Below are 19,215 nucleotides of genomic sequence, written 5' to 3'. Positions count from 1 at the left end.
TTCCCAACCAGGGATTGAACCCGGGCAATGAAAGTGCTGAATCCTAACCACTGGACTGCCAGGGGTCTACCCCTCAAATGTATTTCTTTTTTTGTTTTTTTAAGCTTTTTATTTTTAAATTTATTATTCTTTTAATGTTTATTTTTATTTATTTGGCTGCACCAGGTCTTAGTTGTGGCATACGGAGTCTCTAGTTCCCTGACCAGGGATCTAACCCAGGCTTCCTGCATTGGGAGTCCGGAGTCAGCCACTACACCACCAGGGAGGGCCACCCCCCACCTCAACCCCGCCACCAAATGTATTTCTAAAAATTTATATTTTAAAGACATAGGAGGATCTAGGGACACCCCTGATGGTTCAGTGGCTAAGACTCTGAACTCACAGGCTTCACTGATGGTTCAGAGGTAAGGAATTCGCCTGCCAATGCAGGGGACCTTGATTCCTGGTCCAGGAAGATCCCACATGTCTCAGAGCAACTAAGCCTGTACACCACAACTACTGAGCCTGTACTCTAGAGCCCTCCAGCCACAGCTAGAGAGTAGCCCCCTGCTTGCTGCAACTAGAAAGTCCACGTGCAGTATTGCAGATCCAGCAAAACCAAAAGTAAATAAATCTTAAAAAAAAAAAAAAAAAGACTGCAAACTCCCAGTGCAGAGGGCCCAGGTTCAATCCCTGGTCAGGGAGCTAAGATTTTGCAAGCCCTGTTGTGCGACCAAAAAAAAATAAAATAGAGGATCTATTTTTCCATCCATCTCTATTATGTATCAAACAAGCCCATAAGCAGAAGCTGGAGGGGAGTTTGGGGAAAGCAGAGGAAGGTGGAAAACAGTGAGAAAGGAACTGGCCTTGGGTCATCTGAAGGCCGGTACTTGGAGGGCCTCTTGGTCTTTCTTAGGGACACATACCAGTGATTCCTAGACCCAGCCTTTGGTGGGATCCGCACTTGTCTGCAAAGACTTGAATATGATTCACGAGTTGTTGCCAAGTTAACTTATCCATTTGAAAATTCTCAGACTGTGTCCTTCTTCCTTGGCATAGAACACTTTTACTTAAAGGACAGTGATTATAGTTTTTTTCTTTTTCTTACATTTTGTTATGAAAACTTTCAAATGTAGAAAAGTTGAAAAGACTGTATGGTGAACTCTCAAATATACTTCCTGTGTGGATCCTACAATTGTGTTTTTTTTTGACACATAGATGGCATTTTAAAAAGTTCCCTTAAGAAGCCTCCTACGATGTTGATGGAATGTAAATTTGTGAATTGGTGCAGCCACTATGGAGAACAGTATGGAGGTTCCTTAAAAACCTAAAAATAGAGTTGCCATATGATCCAGCAGTCTCACTCCTACACATACATCTGCAGAAAACTCTAATTTGAAAAGATATGTGCACCCCAGTGTTCACAGAAGCACTATTTACAATAGCCTGGGCATGGAAGCAACCTAAATGTCCATCATCAGAGGAATGGATAAAGAAGACGTGCTACACGCATACAATGGGATATTGTTGTTTAGTCACTCAGTTGTGTCCAACTCTTTTGCGGCCCCATAGACTGTACCCCACCAGGATCCTCTGTCCATGGGATTCTCCAGTTAAGAGTACTACAGTGGGTAGCGAGTGATTCCCTTCTCCAGTAGATCTTCCCAACCCAGGGATCAAACCTGAGTCTCCTGCATTGGCAGGCAGATTGTTTACCACTGAACCATCTGGGAAGATCATAATGGAATATTACTTAGTCATAAAAAAGAACCAAATCACGCTATTTGCAGCAACATGGATGGACCTAGAGATTCTCATACGAAGTAAGCCAGACAGGCAAACAACATGATATCACTTACATGTGAAATCTAAAATACGATACAAATGAAGTTATTTACAAAACAGAAATAGACTCAGATTTAGAAAACAAACTTATGGTTACCAAAGAGGAAAGGTGGTGGAGGAAGGGATAAATATATATAAAAACTGAATCCCTTTGCTGTACAGCAGAAACTAACAGTATTGTAAGTCAACTACACTAGAATTGTTTTTAAAAAAGAAACTTCAGAAAAAATTTAAGTCCCCCTAAGCAAAATTGGAAAGCTGACAACCTATTTAGGTACCCCGATATAAAAAAAATCAGAGTCGTGACATCCAAACACCTGGAATTCACTGTCATATGGGGTAAAAAACTAAGTAGAAAAAAAAAAAAAAGACTTCAGGTGGGAGGGGGAGAATCCCTTTAGGATTGCATTTTTGAGGCCCTATTAAGGCTACCAGGTTATATTTCTGTCTTTCCCACGGGTTAGGGAGTTCTTTGGGAGCAGTTACTATTTCCTGTTTTTTTAAGTTAAATTTTAACTGCACAAGGGAATATTTGAATATAGCCCCCATGAGGCTACAAAACACCCTAGAGCAGATTAACCTCCTCACCAGCTACCCTTTTTTAACCAACCTGGATCCCTCCTCTCCGGAAGATTTACTTTTCTCAGTTTGGGGATGGCCTTTTTCTGCGCGGGGCCACAGGCATGTGGCCCTTAGAAACCACACAGCCATGAGTGGCCCTGCGTTCCTTTCCATAAGGTATTAAGTTCTGCACCATCCTGCGGCTGTCCACAGGGGTGTAGGGGGGACTCATTCCTTGACGCGTACATATAAATCTAGCCCTTTTTAATAGCTACATAGTTAAAAGTACTCCAAAATTAGTTATTTATCTAATCTACAGTCGTATATTTAGAGCACAACACTGGAAACAAATGAGTACAGAAATGCAGCAGCATCCTTTCCAAACTCTGCAGCCTTTTTCAGAGTCCAAGACCTTCAGAAATAGAGCGTAAATGCCCTAGCCACGTTATTAGTAAACGTCCAGTTGTCCGATTTATACTCTGCCAGCTAAAAAGGGGTGTGGTCAGCTACTGGCTGGCATGCAATTAATAACCATCATGATGATGATGGTGCAAACCTTAATTACATGTTCACTTTGCTAAGACACATCAAACGATTTACTTGCCTCCTGTCACCTGACTTAAACTTTCCAGGAGAGGGGCACACGGTGAGGGATTCTATCACTCTTAGATCTGTTTCACAGGGGAAACGAGGCCCAACGAGGTTACTTCGCTGGGGGCCGACCACCGTGAGGCTTGTGGGCCCAGCTGAGCTTTGGACTTAAGTCAGGAGGCACCAAGCTCCTCGCCTCTCTTACGTTTTAGGGATCTCGCGGAAGGTCACCTAGCTTTATCCGAAAGCCTTTGCAAAGTTTTGTGGATTGTGACAGAAATGAACTTGGAATTTTTGGGTGGTGGGGGAGAAAGGAGAAATGGAGGCAGAGGCGCTTGCTGTTTGACTTTTACTTCTCCCGTTCTCAGTGCTCCTCCTTTGCAAAATGAGTTGAGTTGGAGTTATCTTTGCTACCTCCTGACTGGGCGAATTGGAAAACGCTGAGCCCAGTTTCCGGCTCTGGGTCTCGAACCCCCTCCTCCGAAGCTCTCAGGCGCGGTGCTGATGCTGTGCTGAGTCTCACGTACTCAGCAGCAGCCTGATAACCGGGGCGGGATTCGGGCCGTGATTGGCACCCGCCCCTGCCAGTCCGCGCCTGGGGCTGATCCCATAAGCCAATATTCTCTTGCCCCCTTGCGGTCGTTGGGCGGTCCCTGAGGCACCCTTGTCAATCCGAGGCCTAGCGCCGTCGGGTTGGTCGCAGCCTCTTAGCTGGCGTGTGCAGCCTGCAATGAGAACCGAGCCGGTCACCGGGCACGTGGGTAGGCGCCGGCGTGTCCCTAACGGCCGGCCAATGGTGAGGCGAGGCCGGTGGCTGCGCCCGCCCAATCGAGGCGCGCGGGGGGCGGGCCGTGCAGTGTTGATGGGCCCGGTGGAGGGGAGGGGCGGAGCTGTCAGCGACAGCCAATAGGCGCGCGGGCGTGGGCTCGGGGGCCAATGGTAGCCGGGGCGGAGCTGGCGCGCGGCCTTATAAGCCCCGCCCGGGGCGCTCGCGGAGGGCTCGGCCGCCAGCGACCGAGCGGGGCCCGGCCCGAGTAGGGCCTGGGGGTGCGACGCCGAGGGCGGGGGAGCGCGCGCCGCTTCTCCGGACCGAGCCGCGCGCGCCGCCTCAGGTGAGCCCGCGGGGAGGCGGCCGCAGCGTCCGAGCGCGGGCCCCAACGCCGCCGCCGCCCCCGCGCTGCGCCCGGGGCTGCGGGCGGGCGAGCGGGCGGGCGCCCGGGACTCGAGGCCCAGGCCTCGGGTGCGGCCTGCTCGGGCCGCGGCCGCCGCGCTTTGTCCGGGCCCGCGAGGCGGTTGGGGGCGTTAACCGTCCGGCCCTGGGCGCCCGCCCGGCCTCGGGCGGGGGCGGTGCGGCTGGACAATGGCGGGGCCAGGGGCGGGAGGCGGGGGCGCCCTCCCTGGGTCGGGGGCGTGCGGGGGCTGGGCCGGGGCGTCCCCGCCGGCCCCGCACAAAAGATGACAGCGTGGGTGGCCCGGCCTGGCTGGCCCTGCTTGGCGGGCCCCTCCTCTTCCATTATTCACAGGAATCCTAATAATTAAAAAAATAATAATAAAGATAGAGAGATCCCAGTCCCTGGGATCAACACGCCTGCATTTCCGGCCCTTTGGGAACCGGTGGGGTAAACGGGGCGCTTCCCAGTGGTGTCCCCCGAAATGTCCATCACTGCATCTCACCGTACTGCCCGAGTCAATCCGCCGTGCCATCGCGGCTTCCAAACTCGCACCCCATTTCCCTGAGCCTCCCCTAAAATAAGCATGCAGTCTGGATTTCTCATTTAAAAAAATGTATCCACTTGCTATGCACAGAACAGTTTCCAGACGCGTTCCCCCAGGGCCTACCCATCTCTGCCCGATCGCCATCTCAAAGCCCCCCTTCTCTGTAGTGGTAAATCCTGGAGTCGCTCCCACGGGGACCCCCTGGGCTTCCCTTTGCCGCCCCGTGGGAGCTGGGGGACGGATTCCTGCCCAAAGGGACCTGCCCCAGATCTTCCAGGGCCTGGGTCTCCACCCAGTGGGCGCGATGACACCAGGCAGAATGGTGTGCAGGTCCACGGGGGCCAAGGTGGAAGGTTCTACCAAGGATTTTTCTTCCCCGGGGGGCGGGGGAGACGTGCACTGCGCCCTGGCGTGTCCCATCTGTTTGGTCCGGGGAGGATTTCTTGTTTTAATAATTCAGGTGTACCTGGGAACTGTTTCCTTAGTTATGAAACTAGTGAGAAGGTTCTGTTAAGTGGAGCCGAACGATCCTGTAAATACGTAGTGTGTGTCCTTTTTCATGTGTTTCTGCCCCCGGCATCGATTCAGAGGCTCCTTCAGGTCCCACTGGGTGCCAGTACTGTCTTAGGGTTGGAGGTTACTCTCCCCATCCCTCCGCAGCCATTTCTCCAAATGTCCCCAGGCTGGAGGAAAGCCCTAAGAGGGGCTCATTACATGAGTCCTCTGGGCTTTGCTCGCTGCCTTGCAAGAGCTGATGGCTCCCCTAATTCTGAAATAATAGCTTCCTTATGAGGCATCGGGAGGATTTGTCAACTCCCGGGTCAGCCTTTCCTCACCACTCTTGCAGAAGCAGCGGGCAGCCTCTTTTCGTCCCGCAGTTTGCTCTTTGGAACCCCGAAAGGATGGAGTGTAAGAGTCTGGAGTCAACTTGCGATGATCTGAGGGGAGGGGTTCTGAAACTCGCCGGCCCTCTTTCCGTGTCTCTGATTGGACGCTTGGCAAACGTTGGCGCTCCTCTCTGGTGCAGGGGGCACCTCCACGGTCAGACTGCCCCGCCCCGGGGGGAGGTCACTGAGGGGAGGTCACCCCGAGGGGAGCGGAGGTGCAGTTGGAGAAATGCTCCCAGGTTTTGCAGCGATTCAAGCAGATACTGTGTCACGCGCTGCGTGTGCGTGTGTGCGCGAGCGAGTGTGCGTGTAGCTATTGAAATGATAGGTATACAGGTCTTACTAAAAATTGGTTTTCTCACCTTTTCTAATTCTTGCCTCTCTGGGGAGTGGGCTGCTAAGTAGGTGTTAAGAGCTTAAAGGTACAGGCTAATTGGTCATTCCGGACCCCGCCCTGCCTTTGTTGTACGTTTCTGTCTCCTGGTGGAAACTAGTCCCCAGTCCCTCTGGGGTGATGCTGGGGGCCCTCCATGCCCCTCTCTCTCAGGCTGGCCTCTCTGCTGTACTTGACCTCGAATTTCCCCGCCTCCTATGCATTTTTTTGCCCCTGCCCTCCTGTGCCCCGCCTCTTCCTGGCCCATCAGAACCTCAGCTCCAGGGAACCCATCTGTTCCTTGGTTCCATCTGACACTCACCTGGCCTGGGCACGTTGTGTTTTGAGCTCTGGGGCAGGTTGCTTGGGTCCCTAACTTCAGGGGGTGCTGGGTCTGGCGGGAGAATGTGCGGAGGTGTGGGCATACTGCCCACCCCCCCACCCCCCCGCCCGCTCAGGGAGTGGGCAGGACAGGGTGAGAGGGGTGAGGACTGAGATATGGTTGAACGACCATTTCTAGGTGACTCTCTTCTGAGGATCTGGAAGTGTGTGTGGGGTGGCAGGTTCAGAGTTGTGAGACCTTGTGGTCACCCAACCTTCCCAAACCTCCTGGTCAGGGATGGTGGGTGGGGTGGAAAACAAACTGTGGGCAGACTGCAGGACTGTGAGGTACCCCCACCCCTTGCATCTCCCCCCGGGGTTCCTGGCTGCGTTCCAGAGACCTGCTCTCAGGCTCAGCAGGGCCTTAGCACCAGAGATCTGACCCAGCAGAGGGCTAGACCCTGGACTCCCTCCTGACTTGTGTTCTCTTTTGTGTTCTGGATTCCTGCCCTGATCTCCATTGCCCAGAGTCTAAAAGACCTGGGTTCAGCGTCCTCCTCTGGGGCAGGTCCCTTCATGACTCTGGGCCTGGCTTTCCTCATCTATAAAATGGGTATAATAAGAGCCCATGCCAGGGATCAAAAGGGGATGAGAGTCAGAGAGGGCTTCACAGGGCACCAGGGTGCTCTGAATCCAGCGCTGGTTTCTTACTGCCCTTAGGTCCCTCTCTGCTCTGCCCTGCCCACGTTCAGGGCTGGGTTCTCTGGTGGAAGGGGTGCTGTCCCGGACACTGGGGTATTGAGCAGCATCCCTGGCCCCCATTCCGGTGATAGGAGGAGTACTCCCTCCCACTTGTGACAACTGCAGATGTCCCCAGACGTGGGCCAGTGCCCTCTAGGGGGCGCAGTTGCTCCCCAAGTGACCCCCTCTCACTTAATCTTTAACCTCACAGCAGCTTGATATATATAAAATATTTAACCTTGACCCTCCCTGATCAACCTCAAGTTCTGAGTCCCTTTGTCCGTTTCTTCCCTGCCCCCTTCCCCAAGAGGAGGCGCTCCTGTTTGCAAAGTGTGTCCCGCCCACACTGCCGACTCGCCCCCTGGAGGAGAGGAGCTTCCCTGCAGATGCACCCACGGGGGGGCCGGCCAAGTGTGAAGTGGGAGTCTCCTGGCCCCCACAGGGCCCCCACCCAGGCTTCCACCCTCTCGTGGGATCTGGAAGTGTGTGTGGGGGGGCAGCTTTAAAGCTGGTGACCCCTACCTGTCTGTTGGCTTTGACCGTTTTCTTCAGGTCGGCTCTGAGGTGAGTCACTCCTGTCCTCTCTCTTCCTGAGGGTGGTGCTGTGGTGCTGCAGGTGCCTTCTGCCTGATGACCTGAACTGCCATACTTACTCACAAAGCTCCGTGCCGCCTCATGGCCAGAGGGATCCGTGAATCGACCGTGTGGTTGGAGGGTTTGGTTTTGAGTTTACTCCCGGCTTTGATGTGTTAGGGGAGCGTCTCATGGGCTGGACAAAGCGTCCCAACTAGTCTGTCAGTTCCCACTCCAGCTCCCTCGAAGGGCTTTTAGAAACTTGAAAAACCATCTCTCTTCGCTCAGGACCCTCCAAGGGCTTCTTCTTGTCCTTGGAAAAAGTTGCAGACCCTCTAAGGGGCCCTCCACTTCCCACCCAGCCCCCATGCCTGCTCCTTTCAGTAGAAACCACCTTGACTACCTTCTCTTCCTGCCTCAGGGCCTTTGCACTTGGTGTTCCCTCTGCCAGGATGCTGTTCGCTCAGGTCTCTACCCAGCTGGCTTCTGGTCATTCAGGACTCAGTCAGAGAGGCCATCCCTGACCCCGCTGCCCAAGTTCACCCTTTTGTCCACCTGTCTCTCTATCCTGCCTTTCCTTCTTTGTATTCAGCACTACCAGAGATGCGTATCAGTCTGTTTACATGTTTATTGTCTGTCTCATCCACTAGGGCCTAAGCTTTTCCTGTAAAGGGTTAGAGAGTAATGATTTTCAGCCTTGTAGGCTGGACAGTCTCCGTTCTGACCGCTCCTGTCTGCCCTTGTAATACAAAGTACAGAAACCAGTGATTGCGGCTTTGTTCCAATAAAACTTTATTTGTGGTCACGGAAATGTGAATTTCACATACATTTCACATATGATGAACTATCTTTCTTCTGTTGATCCTGCCACCCACCCAACCATTAAAAACCCTTAAAACCATTTGGGGCTTGTGGGCCATACAGAAACAGGAGATGGGTTGGATTTAACCCATGGGCCATAGGTTGGGCGCACCCACAGTAGGATGTGAGGTCCCCACTGTGGGCACGACATCTGTCTTGGTTGCCGTGTGTACCCCCAGCATCTTGGACAGTTCCTGCCCACAGTGGGTGTTCAGTAAGCATTCAGTTGTTGGATGAATAAGTTTCCATCTTTCCTACAACAAAGTAGAGTTGTACTCTATGTCTTAAAAATGGGTCTTGGGTTGTTTTGAGGAAATTTAGAGAGCAGGGAATATAAGAAAGTTTTCTGGCCCCATCCACCAAAACAATCTCAAAAGAAGAGTAGATGTAGGGACTTCCCTGGTGGTCCAGTGGTTAGGGCTCCGAGCTTCCACTGCAGGGGGTGCAGGTATGATCCCTGGTCAGGGAACTAAGATCCCGCATGCTGCAAGGCAAAACCAAAAAAAAAAAAAAGTGGATGTAAACAAAGGCAGACGTTAATATTTCATGGTTGGCCTTGCCGACCTCTCCAGGGTGTCCCCTTTCTTTCCCCGCAGCAGAAGATTGGGAAGGAGTGTACTTGGCCTAAGCAGTCTGTTTTGATCCGGCAGAGGCTAAGGGTTTAAAAGAAAGACGCTCTTTCCTAATCATTTTGTTTTGTAAGCATCCGACCCACCCTCCTTTGGCCTTCCACGATGGCTTAGTGGTAATGAATCTGACTGCAGAGCAGGAGATGCAGGAGATGTCGCTTTGATCCCTGGGTTGGGAAAATCCCCTGGAGGAGATCATGGCAACCCACTCCAGTATTCTTGCCTGGAGAATCCCAGGGACAGAGGAGCCTGGTGGGCTACAGTCCACAGGGTTGCAAAGAGTCAGACACAACTGAAGCGACTTAGCACACACACACGACCCACCCTCTTTACCTACATCATTCCCCTTCGGAAAGGACAGCGTGGTTCTAGGCTGCAGCCACCCAGCTGCCCGCCTGCCTGGGGACGCTTGTGGGTATGAGAATTGAGATTTGTAGGGTGAGTAGACAAGGGATGGCTGTGGAGAAGAATTGAATCGGTTGAGTGCCTGTGGCCTTGCTCCCCCACCACGACTTTTGGGAGAGGAGACAGGCTGACGAGTGATTTCCAAGCCGGGCAGATCATTAGCGGCTTAGATCTGGGTCTGTCCCAGGAGTGTTCTGACTTGTCAAGGAAGCATACCGTTAATTTACGGTCATGCCTTCTCCAGCTGATTGAAATAAACAACCTGGAGAGTGTTACTCAGAACTTCTTGGCTTCCCAAAATTGCTTTTTTTTTTTTTTTCTGGTCTATGTCTTTCTGTGCCCCTCTGCCATCTCCCTCTTCCTTCTTCCTTCCTGCCTCTCTTTTCTTTTCCTGTGGCTCCCGTGGCCCCGAGGGCACTGATGAAAAGTTTGCCTTGCTGTCTTTACCTTGAGGGTGGCCCGTGGTTCTCACAGTGGTCAAGCAAGATCCCTCTGGGCCTTGTGTGTGTTTGTTTAGTGGACAAAGAGTAAGAATCAGAAAGCAAGGCTCTGAGGGTTGCGGCACCCTGAATGGGTCTCTGGTTGCAGCATGGAGCCAGAGGTGATGTGTTTGGCCCCAGCTGCCAGCACTGGTGATCGGTGCTCCAGGTCTCAGACAAGCCTGGAGGGCTAGCTGTGAAGAGGAGATCTGGGGGTAGGCAGGCAGGGTTTGTCCCCAGGCCCACTTCCTTTCTGTGCTTGCCATTGGACCCAAGTGAGGGCTCCTTCTGGGCAGGTAGGGTAGAGGTAGGCCCACTTTCATGGTTTCGTGGCTGATGGCCCCGATCTCGGGGGAGAGAACGTGGAGAGGAGTGATTTGAGGAGGGTGAGCTGGCAGGGGACCTGGAATGGTGCTTTGTGCAGAAGGAGAGCAGGGATCTGGGGGGCCTCTTTTGAGCAGGAGCCAGCCCGAAGCAGCCAGTGGGCTTTTGAGTGGGCTGGAGAGGGGCTGCATGTGAGGCCAGAGCTCAGGACCCTGGCCTGTCTGGGCAACCTGTCTTGCGAGGCGGCAGCCTGGGAGCTGCCCCCAGGATGTTTGGAGGACCCTGGCTGGGCAGCTGGACCGGGACCTGCTCCTAGCATCTTCAGACCCCTGCTCTTCACCCCATCTGTCCTTTACAACCCCCTCCAGCAGAAAGGTCGGCCTCCGCCAGCCGGCTCCCTACCCTGCATGGATCTGATTATCTCGGTCACGAGTCAGGAGCCTTGCTGGTCTCCAGCTTGCGTGTGAGCAAAGGCCCTGGAGCTGAAACTCCTGATTCACTGCTCTGCTCCAGCTCCTTTCCCCAAAGAAGAGGAGGGAGCGGTGAGGAAAGCGAGCTCTGACACCCTCCTGGGAAGGAAGGCATCTCATCTCTTGGCCTCCTGGCTGCTCCACCAGTGGCCTGTGCCCAGGCTGAGCTGGAGACCAAGGGGCAGCATCGTTCTGGAGAAACGGGCTCCTCTGCACGTCTAGACCCCCAGGCTGGGCCCCATGGAAGGAAGGGTGGTCGGAAGGCCAGTGGATGAGCTTTGGGGGGGCGGGCGCAGGCAGGACTAGGCTGACCAGAGCTAGCCCCTCCCGGAGCGGGGCTCTAGTGGTCTCTGCAAATATCCAGCCTTGCGGTTCTTCAACCTCGAAGTGAAGACACGAAATCAGACCCTGCAGCAGCCCTTTCACATGGTCTCAGCCTGGTGGTCAGCAGCTTGGTTTCTCGATCCGACAGGCCTGACTTTATAGCAGACCTGCAGCCATCGGGCGTGTGCTGAGCCTGGGTCCATCTGCATCTTTGCTGTCACCCAGCCAGTGGTCCAGCCCGTGTGCTCATGGCCGGGAGAACTACATCTCTCTCCTGCCCATAGGTCTCCTGCCCACAGTGGAAGCCTGGAGCCAGGCTCTCGGGACCATTGGGAACAGCAGGGACCGGGGATGCAGAGTGGCCGAGACAGATGCAAACCGAGCACAGGGCCGGGGCGCATATGCTGCTAGGGTGGTGGCCAGCGGGCGGCAGAAGGGTTGCCACCTGGCCTGAGCCTTGTTGTCATGGGCGAAGTAGCACCAGGCGGAGGACTTGGAGGGGGCGCTCGGGCTCTGCCTGGGAGACCCTTCGGAGGAGGCTAGGGAAGCGGGGAGCCCTCCAGCCCCTTAGGCATCTTTGGGGACTTCTCCTGCCAGGTTCCAAGGGTTAAGGAGAAGGGGCAGTAGCTCTGCCCTCAGGGAGTGTAGAGTCTAGTCAGTGAGGCCAGACCGGAGTTGTTTGAGTCATGTGGGGCCACAGAGGGAGCCACAGACGGCTCCTTGGTGACTGGCTCTGGTGTGCTGACCAGACCTCGAGTTTTCTAGGACAGCTGCTCTGAAAATGCGCCTGCCCTGCCTTTTTAAAAATATTTTTTTAATTATGATATTTATCCATGAAATCCGTCCTTTTAAAGGGGACAATTCAGTGGTTTTTAGAACATTTACAGAGTTGTAAACCGTCACCTTTATCCAATTCCAGAACATTTTCCTCACCCAAAAAGAAAACCCCATACTTGTTAGATAGTCACTCCCCATGTCCCTCTCCTCCTTGGCAACCAGGAACCCACTCTCTGTGTCTGTGGATCGGCCGGTTCTGGACGTTTCCCATCAGTGGAGTCACACCCTGTGTGTCCTTCTGTGTCTGCCTCTCTCACTGAGCATCATGTCCTCAGGGTCCATCAACGTGGTAGCGAGCCTCAGGGCTTCTGTGCTCTCCGTGGCGCGGTGATGCTCCCGTGTGTGGGTGGACAGATTGCGTGTTCACTACTTGTTGTGGGGAGCTAGTAGTTTCTACTTTTTCCTGCCCCTTCTTTTCTGAACCATCTCAGAGTTTCAGAATTTCAGGGCTGGGCATTCAGAATGCTCACCCAGTGCTCTGCCTTCCCAACCCCCCGACGCCCGGCGCGATCCTTTCCAGGACTCTGCGCCCTGCTCCCCCCCATCTTGTGCATGTATGGTCAGGGGGTTTGAACACAAGCTGCTTCCTGGGCCACTTCCCTTTCCTGGTCTGCTCGCCCCGGCCATGGAGGGGTTGTGGGTTGGGTCTTAGAAGGCAGTCCCCTGGATTGTAAATATACCCACGGCCCCCACAGAGCCCTGTGAAGCCTACTAGCCTCCGAGCAGAGTCCTGCCCAGGCTCCCTTGCCTCCAGGGAAAGCGCCGTCACCATGCTGGGTGATTTCGGAAATGCAGCTGGCTTCTCCAGGGACCGCAAGGGGCCGGACGGGGTGTGGCTTCATAGCCGCACACAGCACAGCCAGCCAGCTAGCTTCGGTCCTCCCACCAGTCACAGGGACAGTGACGTGTATGAGAGACTTGCTGTCCCCTCCCCCAAGCAGAGAATATAGGAGACCTGGGGGGTCTTGAGTGCCAGGGAGCTAGCTGCTCCTGGCACTGGGAGGACCCTGTGGGAGACATGCGTGGATGCTGACGGAATGTCACTGGGTGGAACGGCAGACTGTACGGTTCCCCCCCCCCCCCCCCCGCCCGCCCAGGTCAGGCACCGAAACAGGCTTGAATGTGAGAACTGAAACGACAGAACCCTCAGAAGAGGAACAGGTGAAAGTGGAAACAGTGGCTTTTCTGAGGCATTGCTGCCCAGTAAAGATGCAGAGCGAGCCCCGTGTGTCCTTTACAGTTTTCTCAAAGGTGAGGTGAAAGGAAGCAGGAGAGATTAATTTGAATAATGTATTTTATCGAACCCAGTATACCTCAGAATGTTACCGTTCCAACGTGTGATCTTTATAAAAATTGTTAATGAGCTATTTTTCTCTCCTTTTCTTGTGGTGCTGTCTTCAACATCCTGTGTACATTTCACATCTTGCGTTGGCCCTGGGCGAGCTGAGCGCTGGGGTGGTGGGGATGCTATATATGGGGGTGCTCATCCCACACCCCATTCCCACCTACCTGCTCAGTCCATCAGAAGTTCTGGATCTGTTAGCTTCTAGCCGGGGAGACCAGAGAGACCCAGGAGAGAGCAACTAGGGGTGAGTGCAGTGGCCTGGCCCATAGGATGTTGGCTGGAGGGCCAATCCCCATGGGCGGGGTGGCCTGGCCTGGGCCTCAATCCTTCCCGTGGACCGTTGTACTCAGCCTCTCCTCTTTAACCTTGTCCCGCTCAGGTCAGAGCTCAAGGCAGTGTGTGTGTGGCATGGGTGCTGGCTGTCCTGGGGGCTTTCAACTTGGGACTCAGGGTGGTTCTGTGAAGAGAACTGTAGGGACTTGGGGTGCTGCTTTGGCTGTGGGAAAGCTGCGATCTGTGTACAAGCAGAGTTCGGCAGTCACATCCCAGAGCTGCAGACACTCTTAAGTGGCCTGAGGTCTCAAGGTAGGACAGCCAGTGAGATCGGCCACTGGAGGCTGGTACCCATGTGCTTGGCTTGCCTGGGCTTGGATCCCGCCTCTGCTGGGTGTGTGCCCTTACCACCAAAGTGGGGGTGACAGTGGAGAGCTCTGCTTCAAGGGTGGATGAGATTTAACTGAGTTAATCCATGGAAATCCTTCAGTGAAGTAGTTCCCGCCCCAGGGGCACTCCTGCCCCCAGAGGACACTGGGTGATGTCTGGGAACATCTGGGGTTGTCACGACTAGTAGGGGCTTCTGGCATCGGGTGGGTGAAGGCCAGGAAGACTGCCCAGGGCGACCCCTATAGACAGTGATGGGCTCTGATGCCACTGTCTCTCCAGCCCAGGGAGAGCCTTCAGAGGTGACAGCAGCGATTTCCCTCTGGGCCTCTGCCTTTCCCTGACTGTGACTCAAGACGTTGCAAGAGGAGTTTCTAAAATCACTTTCCATCCTGGAATAACCTGTGTTTTCACACCGCTGTTCCGTATTCGTGCAGGGAGGAAAGTGCAGGAACAACGGAGATTACTCAAAGGCACCTTGAAAACAAGCTGGTCTCTTCTCTTCCTGGAGCTTCTTTATGTTAAAGGGGTGTGGGTGAGAGGGTTTGGCTGGGGTGTTCTGGACCGGGAAGCTGGGGTGGTGGTCCCTCGGGCGGCTGGACTGGAGGCAGCCAATCCAGAGCTCAGAGCCCCTTGGCCTGTCCCGCACGCCTCATCCAGGGTCCTCATCCGGTGACTTGGGGTTTGCTGTGGGCCACCTGGCTGAGGACGGGGGTCCTGGGTGAGTGGTGTCCCCCTGGGCGGGACGGTGGAGTTTGCAGATGGGCTCCAGGTGAGGAGGAGGACTGGGTTAGGCGTCCTTGGAGCTGTTGTTTCGGGTTCCAGGATCTGCTCCGGAGGCCCCAGGTCTCCCCGTGTTGGTTAGTTAAGCCTTTAGCCAAGAGAAGGGCTAAGAACTTTGGACTGACTAAGCCAGAGTGGCTCTTTTTCTAATAAGCCTGCAAGAGAGATAGTCATTGTAAAAATAATTATTTTCCCCATGTAGGCATCAGCAGTTACAGTAAGGCAAAACCAAGTCAGTGAAGGCTGCCCTTGGTCCCTGCTGAGTCCCTGATGTGCGTCTGCGGGGCGGTGTAGAATTGAGGGTCTCTGTGTGCTGCCGGGATCCAGTGGTTGGCTTGGGTGGGGGGGGGGGGCGATAGGACATTCTTGTGACCCCGAGAGGCTCAGACAGTGGCTGGGGAGGCAGGGATCCGCGTGTGGGACCGGTGATGTGGCCCTGGGACCGACACGCAGGGGTCTTGTGACACAGGCTGGGCGCCCGACCCCAGCACGCTCTGGATCAGTCAGGGGGCAGGGAGTCCTCTTGCTAGGTGACCTACCCCACACTCACCACACAGGGGAGAGAGCCTGAACCCATGCTCCCCTTCTGCCTGTTGTGTTGGCTGAGAATGTTTGTCCCCCAGACCTGTGGTTTTATCTGAGCCTCACTGGGCTTCTGTGAACTTGGATCAGGGCCATGGAGATGGGCTTGAGTGGAGAGAATGGCCCAAGAGTGACCCTCTCTGGAACCTACCAGAACCCTCGTCTGTCTGCCCCCATAGATCTGCATCCAGGGTTTTCTCCCTGGGCACGGAGCAGCCCCGCAGCCCTCCCCTGGGGTAGAGAACCCTTGTTAGCATCCCCTAAATGCTGCTGTGGTGCCCTGGGGGCATCATCCCCTTGCGGCTCTCAGAGGAGCTTGGTGGGAGGGGGTCGGGAGCAGTGATGGCCTGAGTGATGGGACTCAGTAAATAGTCTTCCTTGAAAAGTGTGGCTGTGCTGGGGTCCCCTAGCGCCCCTGTGTACAGAGACCCCTAGCTGTCCAGGCTCTCAGGAGGGCCAGGGGACTTGGGGGAGTGGATCAGCTTCTCCAGGGGTTTCTTGGGCCTTAGCCCCAGGCAGTGCTTGGTTTGGAGTCTAGAGCCCCAGCTCAGAAAGTGACCTGAGCTCCTGAAACCTGTCACTGCCACCAACTTGGGGTCCTGGTGTCCTCGCATGCCCTCCTTGTTAGGTGATAGCGAGCTTTAAACGGGGTGTGTGCATTAATAAGTGCTGGTTTTCACCCCTGGTTGCGGCTTCATCTCACGGGGGCTGTGGTGGAGGAGACAGCAGGCACGCACAGCCTCCGTGGCCTGGGCAGTGCTGTCAGCTGGCCGGCTCTGCGTCAGTCCTACAGGCCAGGAGCCGGCAGGGAGCAGTGGCCCTGTGTGTGATGGGGACCAGGGAGAGGTCTGATCACTAAAGCTCTGGGTGGTGCTTCCTTCATGGTGCACAGGGAAGGCCCCTCCCAGGTAACATTTGGGCAGAGATTGAATGACTTGAAGGGATAGGAAGCTCCGCGTGGAAGCACAGAGCATGTGCAAAGGTCCTGAGGCGGAAATGCCGGGGAGGCTGCTGTGAGTGGGAGTGAGTGAGTGTGTGTGGAGTGTCAAGCTCAGCCCTCCTGGGAGGTCGATGTGTGGTCTGCGCGCCTGGCCCAGGGGCAGCCTTGGCTCCTGGGCCACATTTGCTCGTCCTGTTGGTTGAGTCAGCCGGCTGTCCCTTTGTTGTTCTCACTTTTAAATCTTCTCATTTGGGAAGAGTTGAGACCTTGCTATTGAGCAGATCATTTCCACATGGAAGCAGGGATTTTGAAATGGAGAAACCTTTGCAGAACCCGGGGTGCTCCCTCCCGCCATCTCAAATGCTGTTTTTAACACTGTCGTTCTTCCTGGCAGTGCTTCATGGCAGTCCCGTGTCTTGTTATGATCTATGTTGTGAAAATACTCTGCTAGTTGTTTCAGGGAAGACATCAGATGAGATGGCAGCAGTCTTGATGGTGGGACATCTCTGAAGGAGACTTGTGTATCCGAGTGGGGAAGAGGTCAACGTTGTTCCCTTTGTTTTATTTTTTAAGACTCTTTATTATGAGGAATTTGAACACACAGCAAAGTGCATAGCATCAGATAACCCCGAGTACTCGTCACCCAACTCCAGACCATCAGCCTGCGTGGCAGTCTGCCCTTCTGCCCATGATGGATTAGCCCCTGTATTTTTTTTTTTAACATTTTAAAAATTTATTTAGACCGTGCCATGCAGGTTGTGGGATCTTAGTTCCCGGACCAGGGATGGAAACCATGCCCCCTGCAGTGGAAGCTCAGAGTCCTAACCACTGGACCACCAGGGAAGTCCCAAAACATTTTGTTTTTAAAGAATTATGGGGGTTTCCCTGGTGGTCCAGTGGTTAAAACTTTGCCTTCTAATGCAGGAGGTGTGGGTTCAGTCCCTGGTTGGGGAGCTTAGATAAGATCCCACATGTCTCCTGACCAAAAAACCAAACCATAAGCAGAAGTAATATTGTAACAAATTCAATAAAGACTTTAAAAATGGTCTGCATATAAAAAAAAAAAGAAAAAGAGAGTTGTAGACTCCCAAGAAGTTGCAAAACATAGAACAGGGTGGGTCTCATGTACTTTTCCCCTGGTGGTGACATTTTGCATGACCAGAATCCACTGTCAAAACCTGGGAACTGGCATCGGTATAGAACACTACAGATCTTACTCAGATTTCACTCATTTTGGCATGAACTCATTTTTGTGTGTTTCTGTGTGATACCACCACCCGAGTAGATTTGTGTAACCATCATCACAATCAAAATACAGAGCTGTCAAAAAAAAAAAAAAAGCTACAGAGCTGTCTTATTAATACAGACCAGCTCCCTCTTGCTCCTTCCTTAAAGCACCTCCCCTCACAAGTTCCCACCCTCAGCCCTCAGCAACCACGGTCTGTCCTCCAGGTCTGTAGCCTCGTCATTTTGAGAGATTTAGGGAATTGTAGGTAACCTTTTGGGATTGGTTTTTTTCACATAAGATCCATCTGAGTTGTTGTGTGTATCCACATTCCATTCCTTGTTCGTTGCTCAGTAGCACTCTAATTATCCAGTATTGTTATTTAAAAAATATTTATTGTTTGTTTACTTGGCTATGTTGGGTCTTAGCTGTGGGTTCTTTGTTGTGGGACGTGGGCTTTGTTGCCCACTTCCGCTGCACTGGAAGGTGGATCCTTAACCACTGGACTGCCTGGGAAGCCCCTCCAATATTATTTTATCATCTTTTTTATTTCTGTAAGGTGGGTGGTGGTAGTGATGTCCCATCTGACATTCCTGATTTTAGCAATTTGAGTCTTCTCTCTCTCTTCTTTCTTTCTCTTGATCTTTCTACCTAAAGGTTTGTCAGTTTTGTTGATCATTTCAAAGAACCAACTTTTGGTTTAGTTCATTTTCTGTTTTCTATTTCTGTTTTGTTAATTTCTGCTCTGATCTTTGTTATTTCCTTCCTTCTGCTTGCTTTAGGTACCGTTTGCTCTTCTCTTTCCAATGCCTTAAGGTAGAAGTTTAGATTATTGATTTGCGAGCTTTTGTCTTTTCTTCAAATAGACAGCTATACATTTCCCTCCCAGTTCTGCTTTTGGCTGTGCTGTGTAAGTTCTGGTTTGTTGTGTCCTTGTTTTCATTCACCTCAAAGTATTTTTTAAAAAATATGTATGTATTTGGGTGCGTCGGGTCTTAGTTGAAGCATGCAGGATCTACCTTGCGTCATGTGGGATCTCCCGTTGCAGCGCACCGACTCTCTAGTTGTGGCGGAGGCTCCATCGTATGTGGGCTCAGTCACTGCTCGAGGTCAGGCTGCCCATGGAAGCTGACTGGTCTGCGGCCCTGATTCTGCCTTGGGATTCCACATCTGGGTCAGCGTGTTACACCCACATGGAGGTGGGTCTTGGGGGTTAAGGAGTGCCTGCTACAAGGAGTCCCAGGTCAGCCTCGAGATAAATTTGTGGCAGGCCAGCGAGCTGGTGGGACTCTGACTTGGATGTTCACTGTGGCTCTTTCTGTGAGAGTCCAGGTGGGCAGCTTGGCGGGTGGCGGTCAGGATGGCTCTGGGCAGAGAACCAGGGGCAGATAGAGTGGGCGCCTCTGGTCACTGACATCATGGGCGGCCACAAAGTTCTGGATACATTCAGTTAAAGCTTCATAATAGCGTCAGAGTTTTGATCAGAAAGTTGGGGAGCTCTCATGATTCTGTTTTTTTTTTTTTTTTCCCTTCTGGCTTGGTGTTTTTAAAATTTAATTTTTATTTATTAAAAAGCTATTTATTTAGGTGAATCTTATATGCACCCTTGGGATCTGTGTTGTGGTGCTCCACCTCTCTAGTTGTGTTGTGAAGGCTTGGTTGTTGCGTCTCATGGGCTTAGTTGCCCAGCTGCATGTGGCATCTTAGTTCCGTGGCCAGGGATCAAACCCCTGTCCTCTGCACTGCAAAGTAGATTCCTAACCA

The 19,215-nt window shown here is 53.2% G+C and overlaps 1 protein-coding gene across 2 annotated transcripts in view; it reads left to right on the top strand.

The window, feature by feature from the left end:
• The first annotated feature begins 3,980 nt into the window (after positions 1-3,980).
• KDM4B (lysine demethylase 4B) overlaps positions 3,981-19,215 on the top strand; it is a 116,772-nt gene continuing 101,537 nt past the window's right edge. For both annotated transcript variants that reach the window (XM_061150621.1, XM_061150619.1), the window contains exon 1: positions 3,981-4,088. The gene's annotated coding sequence lies outside the window, so the exon portion shown is untranslated. The remainder of the gene's footprint in view (positions 4,089-19,215) is intronic.

The sequence above is a fragment of the Dama dama genome, chromosome 9 (assembly GCF_033118175.1).
Source record: "Dama dama isolate Ldn47 chromosome 9, ASM3311817v1, whole genome shotgun sequence".
Classification (NCBI taxonomy): domain Eukaryota; kingdom Metazoa; phylum Chordata; class Mammalia; order Artiodactyla; family Cervidae; genus Dama; species Dama dama.
This window is presented reverse-complemented; position numbering and strand designations above follow the sequence as displayed.